This window comes from Anabas testudineus, chromosome 2 (genome assembly GCF_900324465.2).
Source record: "Anabas testudineus chromosome 2, fAnaTes1.2, whole genome shotgun sequence".
NCBI lineage: Eukaryota > Metazoa > Chordata > Actinopteri > Anabantiformes > Anabantidae > Anabas > Anabas testudineus.
The window spans coordinates 5,514,850-5,528,074 of NC_046611.1; the positions used below are offsets into that span (position 1 = coordinate 5,514,850).

At 47.4% G+C, this 13,225-nt stretch overlaps 3 non-coding genes across 3 annotated transcripts; all 3 read right to left on the reverse strand.

The window, feature by feature from the left end:
• Positions 1-319: 319 nt before the first annotated feature.
• Positions 320-390, reverse strand: trnag-gcc. Its single transcript has one exon. It is a non-coding gene; the product is annotated as a tRNA-Gly (tRNA).
• Positions 391-3,863: 3,473 nt separating this feature from the next.
• On the reverse strand, positions 3,864-3,934 carry trnag-gcc. The gene has a single exon. It is a non-coding gene; the product is annotated as a tRNA-Gly (tRNA).
• A 2,809-nt stretch (positions 3,935-6,743) lies between these two features.
• Positions 6,744-6,814, reverse strand: trnag-gcc. The gene has a single exon. It is a non-coding gene; the product is annotated as a tRNA-Gly (tRNA).
• Positions 6,815-13,225: the final 6,411 nt, after the last annotated feature.

A 13,225-nucleotide genomic window follows, 5' to 3' on the forward strand; every position in this document is an offset into this window, starting at 1 on the left:
TCAAAGTACTGCACTGTGTGGCTGGCCATTAAAAGCCCTAAAGATTAAAAAACTAATGACATAGCCCCCTTCTTTACCTAACTTAAACACTATTGAGAACTTTTGGGACCTTCTGATGCAGAAAATCTACAGTGAAGCTATACAGTACACCTCTCTGAACAGTGTCTGGGAGGCTGTGGTTGCAGCTGCACAAAAAGTTCATTCTGACGAGATCAATATATAAAACATTTGGCAGTCCAGTAAAGGTATGAAGAAGAACTGTATTGGTTTTCAAACTAACAATGTGAAAACTTCACCATAGATGTTCACAAAAGGATGCTGCATTGGCCGGGAATCGAACCCGGGCCTCCCGCGTGGCAGGCGAGAATTCTACCACTGAACCACCAATGCTCACACAGCACTTTTTTACCCGCCTGCGAAAACGAAGATGCAGAGACTGCTGCCTATCAGAATCAGAGGGAAAGGCGGCTTACAGGAGTAAGCTGAAAGTAGGATGCAGTCCAAACTTCTGTCTACTCTGGACAATCCGTCCCACCACTACACAGTGTGCTGGATAGAATGAGGAGCACGTTCAGCCAGAGACTAATCAACAGTAAGTGCTCCACAGTACGCAAGAGAATATCCCTTCTACCTGTGCCCATTAATCTTTACAATTCCTACCCCTTCTATAAGAGGTGGGGGAAAGGACAACTTTTTTATTATTCTTTTATTCTGTATTTGTGTTGGTGTGGATCTTTTCTGGTTGTGGTTCCCTTTTTCGCATTTCCTGTCTTATGGTCCTGATAGTTGATAAAGTATAAAATGGTGTTCTGAATATGAATTTAACTAAAACTAAAGATATGAGAGGTATCCACAGATCTTAAGAGCTGTCTTGAGATGCCTGTCCTTCTTCAATTGGGCTCCTGTGGAGGTGGGGATAAGATAAGATAAGATAAGATAAGATATTCTTTATTGATCCCACATTGGGGAAATTCAATTGCTACAGCAGGTCAATGCAAAAAGAACAACAGCAATGTGCAAAAAGAATGAGAGGGTGTGCAAAAATACAAAAGTAATAAACATTTTACGAGAATCTACAACTATATACACTATTACGACTTAACATATATAATATGTTATACGTAATAAAAAATAAATAAAATAAAGTAACAACAATACAGTCAGATGGGCTATGGACCGGTTTTGTACAAGTATATTTAAACTGTGGCATTGTACAGTCTAACAGCTGTGGGAATGAATGACCTGCGGAACCGCTCCTTCCTACATGGAGGGTGTAACAGTCTGCAACTGAAGGAGCTGCTCAGTGCCTCCACTGTCCGATGTAGTGGGTGAGAGGTGTTGTCCATGATGGATGTTAGCTTGGCCAACATCCTCCTTTCACTCACTTCCTCCACAGAGTCCAGTGGACAGCCCAGGACAGAACTGGCCCTCCTGACCAGCTTGTTGAGCCTCTTTCTGTCCCGGTCTGTGCTGCCTGCTCCCCAGCAGACCACGCCGTAGTGGATAGCAGAGGCTACCACAGAGTCATAAAATGTCCTTAAGAGAGGCCTGCACACTCCAAAGGACCTCAGTCTCCTCAGAAGGTGGAGGCGACTTTGGCCCTTCTTGTACAGGGCATCGGTGTTGTGAGTCCAGTCCAATTTCTTGTTGAGGTGAACACCCAGGTACTTAAAACTGTCCACTACCTCAATGTCCAAACCCTGGATGCTCACCGGTGTGTGTTGTGTTGTTCTCCTCCTGAAGTCAATCACCATCTCCTTTGTCTTACTGGTGTTCAAGCACAAGTGGTTGCGCTCACACCAGTCCACAAAGTCCACAATGACTGACCTGTACTCCAGCTCGTTCCCCCCCGACACACAGCCAACAATGGCCGAGTCGTCAGAGAACTTCTGGAGGTGACAACTGCTGGTGTCGTACGTGAAGTCCGATGTGTAAAGGGTGAAAAGGAACGGTGAGAGCACCGTCCCCTGAGGAGCCCCAGTGCTGGAAACCACCACCTCTGACACACAGTTGTGTAGCCTCACATACTGTGGCCTGTTGGTGAGGTAGTCGGTTGTCCATGCAGCCAGTTGTCCATCCACTCCTGCCCCTTCTAGCTTCTCTCTCAGCAGAGCTGGCCGGATGGTGTTGAAGGCGCTGGAGAAGTCAAAGAACATGACCCTCACAGCGGTTCCAGCATTCTCCAGGTGAGTCAGCGCCCGGTGCAGCAGGTAGTTGTTATCCAGCCGCTCCTCCAGCTTCCTCCTGTAGCTGTTCTTGGCCTGTCTGATTTTGTATTTGAGTTCATGCTGAACTCTCTTCTGCTCCTCTCTGTCCCCTGAAATAAAAGCCCTCCTCTTCTCCTTCAGTAGGGCTCTCAGCTCAGGGGTCACCCAGGGCTTGCTGTTGGAGAAACACCGCACCCTCCGAGTTGGTACAGTGTTCTCCACACAGAAGTTGATGTAGTCAGTGATGCAGTGGGTCAGGCTGTCGATGTCGTCTCCATGAGAGCTGCAGAGTGTCTCCCAGTCCGTGGTCTGGAAACAGTCTCTCAATCTCTCACTGGCCTCCTCATCAGTCCACACTCTCACTGACTTCTTCTGGGGTGGTTCTCTTCTCACCCTGGATTTGTATTCAGGAAGCAGATGCACCAGGTTGTGATCAGAGCGGCCGAGTGGGGGGAGGGGGTTGGAGTCGTATGCGTCTATAACGTTCGCATACAGTAAGTCCAGCGTCTTGTTTTCCCTGGTGTGGCACTTAACATACTGAGTGAAAGTGGGGAGAATGGAGGAGAGAGAGGCGTGGTTGAAGTCCCCGCTGATGAGAAGCAGCGCCTGCGGGTGCCGGGTCTGCATGCGCGTCACCGCTCCGTGGAGTCGCTCGCAGGCTGCCGCTGCGTCGGCCGATGGAGGGATGTACACGTTAAATACTATAACATGAGAAAACTCCCTCGGGATGTAAAACGACCGAATGCCCACAGCGAGAACCTCGATGTCACGGGTGCAAAGCTGTTCCTTAACAGAGACGTGCGCCGGGTTGCACCATCTCTCGTTAATAAACACCGCCAGTCCTCCTCCTTTCTTCTTACCACTGTCTCCTGAACTCCTGTCCGCCCGAACCAGTTTGAATCCATCCAGGGCGACCACCGAGTCCGGCGTCGATTCATTCAGCCATGTCTCAGTGAAACACATGAGGCTACACTCCCTGTACTCCTGCTGTAGCCGGGTCAGCGGCGTCAGCTCGTCCATCTTGTTGGAGAGGGAACGGACGTTTCCCATAATGATGGATGGAACGTATGGTTTGTACCTCCATCTCCTCTCCCGTAGCCTTCGTCCTGCTCTGCAGCCTCTCCGTTTCCTCCGTATTTCAGGTGGAACCTCAGGTCTTTCGTTGTAGAGAGGTGCAGGGCCGCGCAGAGTTAACAGCTGATCCCTGGAGTAAACAATGGAGCCATGTACGAAGCTGAGGGGATCTGCCGACGCACTCCCAAAAAAGTTAAAAAACAATGAAAAACAAAACACAAAAGTAATAAAATTGGTCCCCCTATGTGCAGACTTGCAAAAGGCAGTGACCACATAAAAGAGGGCCCGTAAGGCGGGCCAAGAAACAATAGAAAAGAATAGAAAAGGAAAAAGAGAAGAGAGAGCTGCCGTAACTAGCTGCTGCTCCTGCAGCGCCATCTTGAAAAGGGGATGTATTGTGCTATATAGTTCTGTGGTGCTGGTGCCTCTCTAGACCGGTTCTTCCAAAACACCTTGAGAGAGAATGAACTTTCAAGAATCCTATAAAACATTTAAAAGTCCAGTAAAAGTATAAGGAAGAACTTTACTTGTTTTGAAACTCACATTGTGATAACTTCACCATAGATGTTCACAAAAATTTGCTGCATTGGCCGGGAATCGAACCCGGGCCTCCCGCGTGGCAGGCGAGAATTCTACCACTGAACCACCAATGCTTGCTCAGCACTATTTCCACGCCTCCAAAAACGAAGGTTCTGCTGTCTATCAGAATCAGAGAGGGAAAGGAGGCTTACGGGAGTAAGCTGGAACAAAGCTGTCAGCATAAACCATACCACGAAGACATGAAGGGGATGGCTGGTGACTGAGAGGAATGTGGACCAGACCTTAGAAATCCCTGCAGTTCACTACCTGCTTCTCAGGCTCTCCCCCACATGACTCAGCCACCACTAATCCTTGAGTACCTCTCATGTCTTGTCAAACCCTTACCTGGCCCCATCCAGTTTGCCCATCACCCCAAGTTTGGAGTGGATAACCTGATCATACATCTGCTCCATCGCACCTACACCCACCTGGACAATCCCGGGACCTTTGTAAGGATCATGTTTTTTTATTTCTCCAGTACGTTCAACATCATCCGGCCTGCATTGATGGGAAAGAAACATGCAGGCTGACACTCCCCTGATTTGGTTCTTCAGGCCGATTCTGACTAGGGCTTGTGGTTTAGCGCAGGAAAGCGCCCTAATGTTACGGGGGTTTACTCCGCGCTGGCAGGACGAGGAGAGCAGGAGCAGGGAGGCTGGAGAATCTCATCACTACCTGCAACAGTTATCAGGCAGGCTCCGATGGGGTCCAGGAAACACCAGGGTACAACGAAGGGAGGGTGCAATCCGTGTCCTGCTCGGGAGAAACAAGGGAAGCGAGCCAGGCTGGTCTGGCGGCAGAGTTTTTTGTCCACAAGGATCAAATATACGGAGATCCTTAACGTTTTATCAAAGATCCAGAAGGAACTGACGATTATAAACCAGCAGAGACTCACTTTGTAGAGTTCCAAAAGTCAGAAAATAGAGATGATATTAGAGAAAATAGTTATGATAATTTTACCATACAGACCACTCGTCCGATGCTCCCAACGAGTTCTGAAGCAGGTAAAGACCTGGCCAACAGGAGCCATCTCTGCTCTTCAGAACTGCTTTGAGTGCACTGACTGGTACATGTTCAGGGAGGCTGCAACCACCGGTGATTTTGTCAACTTGGAGAAGTACACATCATCAGTGACCAGCTACATCAGCAAGTGCATGGATGATGTGACCATCTCCAAGACCATCACTGCACGCCCTAACCAGAAACCGTGGATGACTGCTAAGGTGCGTGCGCGCTACTAAAGTCGAGGGATTCCGCCTTAGACAACTCCCATTCAAATGCTGTTCATAGACTTCAGCTCAGCATTCAACACCATCATTCCCCAGCAGCTGTTTGAAAAGCTGAGCCGACTGGGTCTGAACACCTCCCTCTGCAACTGGATCCAGGACTTCCTGACTGAGAGACCAGAGTCAGCCCAGATCGGGAACAGCGTCTCCAGCACCACCACACTGACCACTGGGGCTCCTCAGGGCTGTGTGCTCACTCCATTGCTGTTCACTCTTCTGTCTCACGGCTGTGTAGCGATGCACAGCTCGAATCAGATCATCCATCCTGTGGTGGGTCTCATCAGCAAGAACGATGAGTAAGCGTACAGATGGGAGGTACATCACCTCTCAGCCTGATGCAAGGCCATTACCCTGTCTCTGAACGTTGGGAAAACTAAAGACATGATTGTTGACTTTAGAAGAGCACAGAGTGGCCGCTCTCTACTGATCATCGGTGGAGCGTCAGTGGAGATCGTCAAGAAGACCAAATTTTTTCGTGTTCAACTGTAGGAGAACCTCACCTGGTCACTCAACACCCGGTCCATCAGCAAAAAGGCCAACCAGCATCTCTACTTCCTGAGGAAGCTGAGGAAAACCCATCTGCCGCCCCCCCATCCTGACTACATTTTACAGGGGAACCATTGAGAGCATCCTGAGTGGCTGCATCACTGCCTGGTTTGGGAACTGCACTGTTTCGGATTGCAAGGCCCTACAGCGGATAGTGAAGACAGCTGAGAAAATCACTGGAGTTTCTCCCCTCCATCACGGACATTTACACCACATGCTTCATCCACAAAGCTACCTGCATTGTGGACGACCCCACCCAATCTTTACACTTCTGCAATTAGGTAAGAGGTTCCGGAGCATTTGAGCCCTCACAACCAGACTGTTGAGCAGTTTCTTCCCTCAAGCCATCAGGCTCCTCAAAACACACCCACAAACAAACTGAACTGAGTGCGCACACACACACACACACACACACACACACACACACACACTCTGGATTTGATGCTGCCTGTTTACAAACTGTTTATAATGATTACATATCTTTTTGGCACAAATCATTTCAACTTGCTGTTCGTGCACATAATTTCCACAATCGTTTTTATAGTACATCAATTGTACATTGTACATTTCAGCTACTGGTCGGTGCTGTTTTGTGTTTTGTGTTCTGTTTAGCACTGTCTTCAGATGTCTGTCTGCACTTTCTGTTTGTGTTCTTGCATTGTTTGCACTAGATTGCACAGGATGCACTTTATGTGGCTAGGACAACTTAGCAGTCCTCAGCTCCATGTTCTGTCTTGTTATTGTCTTATGTAGCACCATGGTTCTGGAGAAACATCTCATTTCACTATGTACTGCTTCAGTACATTGAGTTGACTTCTGTGAAGGTGGGGATGTATTGCACTGCATAGACAAACAGAGTTCTGTGGTGCTGGTGTCTCCCTGGCTGTGTGTTCACAGAGCCGTTCTTTTAACATGCCTTGAGGGAGAATGTACTTTCTGTCTTTGAAGAGTCCTATGAAAGATTTGGCACTCCAGTAAAGATATTAAGAATTATTGTGGTTTTGAAACTTTCAATGTGAAAACTTCACCATAGATGTTCACAAAAGGATGTTGCATTGGCCGGGAATCGAACCCGGGCCTCCCGCGTGGCAGGCGAGAATTCTACCACTGAACCACCAATGCTCACACAACACTTTTTTTCCCGCCTCCGAAAACGAAGGTCCAGAGACTGCTGCCTATCAGAATCAGAGAGTGCCTTGTTCCAGTGAATAAGACGCCACGTCCCAGAGTCCTCAATGACTACAGACCTGTGGCTCTGACATCACACATCATGAAGGCTTTTGAGAGGCTGATCCTGGAGTCCCTCCGACCTCTGGTCAAACCCTCACTTGACCCCCTCCAGTTTGCTTACCAACCCCATATTGGAGTGGATGACGCCATCATACACCTTCTCCATCGCACCTACAACCACCTGGACAAGCCTGGGGGCTTAGTGAGGATCATGTTTTTTGATTTCTCCAGTGCATTCAACACCATCCGGCCTGCACTGCTGGGAGAGAAATTAAAAAACATGCAAGTCAACACTACCCTGATTTCCTGGATCATGGACTACCTCACCAACCGGCCACAGTACGTCCGCCTGCAGAACTGTGTGTCTGACACTGTGATCAGTAGCACAGGTGCTCCACAGGGGACAGTTCTGTCTCCATTCCTCTTCACCCTGTACACCTCAGACTTCAGGTACAACTCAGAGTCCTGTCATCTTCAGAAGTTCTCTGATGACTCTGCAGTTGTAGGATGTATTAAGGGTGGAGATGTCACAGAGTACCGTGGAGTGGTGGACAGTTTTGTGGACTGGTGTGGACTCAACCATCTGCAACTTAACATCAACAAAACAAAGGAGCTGGTGATGGACTTCAGGAAATCTGGGAGTCCTGTCATCCCTCTCTCTATACAGGGGGAGGAGGTGGAGGTCGTGTCCGAGTACAAATACCTGGGAGTGTACTTGGATAACAAACTGGACTGGACCAAAAACTCATCAGCATTGTACAGAAAGGCTCAGAGCCGGATGTACTTCCTGAGGAGACTCAGGTCCTTCAACGTCTGCAGCACCGTGCTGCGGATGTTTTATGAGTCTGTGGTTCCAGAGTCATCTTCTATGCTGTGGTCTGCTGGGGCAGCAACATAAAGGTGGCAGACACTAACAGATTAAACAAACTGATTAGGAGGGCTGGCTCTGTTCTGGGGGTGGAGCTGGACCCTCTACATGTTGTTGCTGAAAGGAGGATGCTGTCCAAACTCCTCTCAATCTTGGACAATCCCTCCCACCCGCTGCACAATGTGTTGGTTGGACAGAGGAGCACGTTCAGCCAAAGATTTATTAACATTAAATGCTCCACAGAGCGCCACAGGAGATCCTTTCTACCTGTGGCAATCAATCTGTACAATTCCTCCCCCCTCTGTAAGGTGTGGGGGAAGTGATACTGTCATAACCTTGCTGTGCATATATTGACCCAATTTCATTTATCTATTTACATATTCTGTATATATATTGAGTTTTTCGGTATTGATGTTATTGTGTATTTATGTTTGTGTATTTATGTTGGTGTTGGATCTTTCCTGGTTGTGGTTCCTTTTCTTTCTGTCTGTTTTGAGAACAATGGTAATGAGGCAAAACAATTTCCCTCTGGGATCAATAAAGTTTTTTGAATCTTGAATCTTGAATCTTGAAACCTTCTCTACCTTCTGTGGTCACGGAAAATGTGAGGTCCCTGGTGAATAAGATGGACGAGCATGGTGCGCTGATTTCCAACCAGGGGGAATATCGTGAGTGCGGCATTATGTGTTTTCCTGAGACCTGGCTACAGGAACATATTCTGGACTCCAACTGCACCATCAGCGGCTTCAGGACTGTGCGGCCGGACAGAGACTGCAGGAGTAGCGGTTAGAGAAAAGGAGTGGGGATTCCAGTGCTTGTGAGTAACAGGTGGTGTAACCCCGCACATGTCACTGTAAAGGAACGTCTCTTTAGCCCAGACATTGAACTGTTAGCTGTAAGTCTGCGTCCATATTATCTACCGAGGGAGTTTAGCGGTGTTATTGTCATTACGACTTACATTCCCCCGTCAGCCGCTCCTGAAGTAATGTGTGACGTCATTAACTCAGTCACCGCCAACTTACAGAACCAGCATCCAAACTCCTTCATAATAATAACAGGAGACTTCAACCACACGTCTCTGGACACAACTCTTCCCACTTTTTATCAGTTTATCAACTGCTCCACCAGAGAAAATAAGACCTTAGATTTACTGTATGCAAACGTGAAGGATGCATACACCTCCACTGCTCTCCCTCCCTTAGGCAGATCCGACCACAACCTGGTGCTTCTCACCCCCGTCTACACTCCTATTGTTCAAAAGCAGACAGTGACCATGAGAACTGTAAGGAAGTGGTCTCGGGAAGCTATTGAGACTCTGCAGGGGTACTTTGAAGCCACAGACTGGAATGTTTTCTATGACCAACATGGAGACGACATCAATTCCATGACAGACAGCATCACAGAGTACATTAACTTCTGTGTGGACAACATCATCCCAACCAGGACAGTGAGGTGCTTTTTGAACAATAAGCCCTGGATCACCAGCAATTTAAAGGGACTGCTGAACAACAAGAAGAAGGCCTTTTTGGAGTCCTTACTCTGAGGCAGAGTAAGGACGCTTACAGAATGAAGCTGGAGAACCAACTCCAGAAAAACAACATGAAGCATGTGTGGTCTGGAATGAAGAAGATCACTGCCTTCAAGGAGAAGGGGAACCAGGTGGAAGGAAACCTGGACTCTGCTGTACCCTCCCCCCCCCACCCCCTCCTCTGCTAGACTCACAGACAGAACAGTGTCTCCACTGCTGCCCCCCACACCCATCCTACAATGAACATCAGAGACAGTCATAAAACCACACCCGTCACTGGAACTCTTACAGACAAAATGATCCCACCGTCACGCCCCTCCCCTTCCTCTACCATACCCACCTCACCTACCCATCTGTCAGTGACCAGCAGCCAGGTGAAGAGGCAGCTGGAGAAGCTGAACCAGAATAAGGCAGCAGGACCTGATGGTGTCAGTCCCAGAGTCCTGAAGGCCTGTTCTGAGCAGCTCTCTGGGATTCTACAGCACCTCTTCAACCTGAGCCTGAGAATGGAGCAGGTGCCAAAGGTTTGGAAGACATCATCTCTGATGCCAGTTCCAAAAACCTCATCTCCTTCTGCTCTAAATGATTACAGACCAATCGCCCTCACCTCACACATCATGAGGGTCCTGGAGAGACTGGTTCTGACTCATTTGAGACCTTAAGTCGAGACATCACTAGACCCACTGCAGTTCGCCTATCGCCCCCAGGTTGGAGTAGATGATGCTATTGTCTACCTGCTTCAGCGAGCTCTCTCACACCTGGACAAGCCAAACAGCACTGTGAGGATCACATTCTTTGATTTCTCCAGTGCCTTTAACACCATTCAGCCTGTCTTGCTGAGAGAGAAGCTCCTGAAGATGCAGGTAGACTCCTCCACAGCCTCCTGGATCACTGACTACCTGACAGACAGATCACAGTTTGTACGACTGCAGGGATGTGAGTCTGAGTGGGTGGTCAGCAGCACAGGAGCACCTCAGGGGACTGTCCTCTCACCTTTCCTCTTCACCCTGTACACCTCAGACTTTCAGTACAACACTGAGTCCTGCCATCTGCAGAAGTTCTCAGATGACTCTGCAGTGGTTGGATGTATCAGCGGTGGGGAGGAGACAGAGTACAGAGGTCTGGTGGACAGCTTTGTGGAGTGGTGTGGGGACAACCATCTGACCTTGAATGTAAGCAAGACCAAGGAGATGGTTGTGGACCTCAGGAGGAAGAAAACTGGCTTTGACACTGTGTCCATTCTGGGTGAGAAGGTGGAGGTGGTGGAGAGGTACAAATACCTGGGAGTTCACCTGGACAACAGACTGGACTGGAAGTTCAACACAGAGGCTGTATACAGGAAGGGACAGAGTAGACTCTACTTCCTAAGGAAGATCGGGTCCTTTAATGTGTGCGACAAGATGCCGCAGATCTTTTACCAGTCTGTTGTAGCCAGTGCAATATTCTTTGCTGTCGTCTGCTGGGGCAGCAGCATCAGAGCCAGCGACACTAAGAAACTGAATAAGCTGATCAGGAAAGCTGGCTCTGTGCTGGGGGCTTCTCTGGAACCTTTAGAGCAGGTGGTGGAGAGGATGCTGCTGCACAAACGGCTGATCATCATGGAGAACAGCTCACAGCCCTCTCCACAGCCCACTTGTCAAACAGCAGAGCAGTTTTAGTCAGAGACTTCTCCAGCTCCGCTGTGACAAGGAAAAGCTCAGGAAGTCATTTGTGCCAACAGCCATCAGCCTGTACAATGACTCCCTGGCAGAGAGTCAGTGTCCACGCTGATTGTTTAACAATGAGTGTAACTAGGTCACTTCACATTCAAGTTCTACAGTGATTTTTGTTGTTATTACTGTCTATACCAGGGGTGTCAAACATACGACCCGGAAGGAGATTCGATCAGGCCTGCAGGATAATTTGAAAGTGAAAAAATGCATAAAAGACATGGATATAATTTTTTTAATTAAATGAAATTCAAGAATTATCCGCTAGGGGTGCACTGTAGCAGATGTTTTGCGCCATCTGCTGCTTGTTATGACGTTGTTTCTACCCTGTTCTCTACCTGCCCGCTACACCCTCATTAGCAAAAATGGCGTTTTCAAAAAAGAGAAAAGTAGATAAAGAGTGTAGAATTTTCCAAGAAAAATGGACCACGTCCTACGGAAACGCACGGTAAACCTCTGTGCTTGGTGTGTTTGTAACAAATTTCAGTATGTAAGGAATATAATATTCGGCGCCACTACGAGACTCACCACAGCGCAAAATATGACAGCTTACAAGGACAACTGAGAACAGATAAGGTCAACGAATTGCTGGCGGGTCTGAGGACACAGCAGTCAACTTTCACCTGGAGCAGAGAAGTCAGTGAAGCTGCGATAAAAGCCAGCTACCTAATTGCTAGTGAAATAGCATTAGTATCAAAGCCGTATTCCGATGGTGACATTGTTAAAAGATGCATGATGAAGGCGGCTGAACTCGTATGTCTCGAGAAGCGACAAGCTATTGCCAATATTAGCCTGACAAGGAACATTATAGCAGAGAGGAAAGAAAGCAGGTGTCGTGACAAAGTTCAGAGAGAAAGTACAAGCCCTTAATGGAGGAGATCGTTTCCGGACATTTCACTGTATTTTGCACCAGGAGGCATTGTGTTGCAAGTCCTTGAAAATGGACCACGTCATGGAGGTGGTTGTTCGCACTGTAAATTTCATCCGAGCCAGAGGTCTAAACCATCGTCAGTTTGACACCCTTCTCAGCGACAGCAACACCACACACAGCCTGCCATACCACACTGAAGTGAGATGGTTAAGCCGAGGCGCTGTGCTGAGGCATTTCTTTGATCTACGAGAGGAAATCAGACAGTTTATGGAGAAAAAAGGAAAACCGGTATCGGAATTACAATCCCAGGAATGGCTCCTTGCATTCTTGGTTGATATTACTGAACACTTCAACAGTCTGAACAAAATGTTGCAAGGCCGCCATTTAAGTTGAAGCTGACTTTGTGGGAGACGCAACAGGCAAGTGGCGACCCTGCTCATTTCCCCTGTCTGAGAGATGTGCGTGTGACCACACCTGATGACGTGAAACAATACAAAGACAAGATTGCAGGATTACTGTGGGAGTTTGAGAAACGGTTTCAGGTATTTGGCGAACTTGAGACAGAATTTTCATTTTTTCGCTCACCTTTCACAGTTAAAGCTTCTGATCTGCCAGTCGACGTCCAGCTAGAGATTATTGATTTGATTTGCAATGTGACGCAGATTTGAAGGGCAAATTTGCCTCCGTAGGTCTGGACACATTTTATCAGTATCTACTACCAGGGTACCCCAAATTAACAGCCCTGGCTGCTAAAATTTTGTGCATGTTTGGGACAACCTACCTTTGTGAACAAATTTTCTCAGTAATACATTTCAATAAAACAAAAATGCGTTCAAGGCTCACACACAAGCACTTGAGAGTGACAGCTAGTCAGGACATGACACCTGATGTTGATGCACTTGTACAGGCCAAAAGATGCCAAGTTTCAGGAACAAAAACAAGTCCAGAGTAGACAAACGTCTTTAAAATGCTGCCTTGCATTATATTTTTGCAGATACTGTTTGCATTAAAAGAATACAGCTCTGTGAAAATGAATACTTACTGTGGTGATTTTAAAAAATGTGCAATGTAATGTTAGTCTTTCTTTGTAAGTCTCATTTAATCGTAAAGTTCATCACTATAATTTTCAGCACCAGCTACTTGTTAAAGTTTGTGCAATTTTGATAAATGTTTTGTAAAAAAGTTGTTCAATAAATTTTAAGTTAAAATTCTAATTTCACAATGTTCTTGTGCTTCTTTACACTAAAACAAAGGGAAGACATGATATTTTGGTTATTTATAGCCAAGTATGCTATAATTTTAATGGTCCAGCCCTTGACGTCTACCT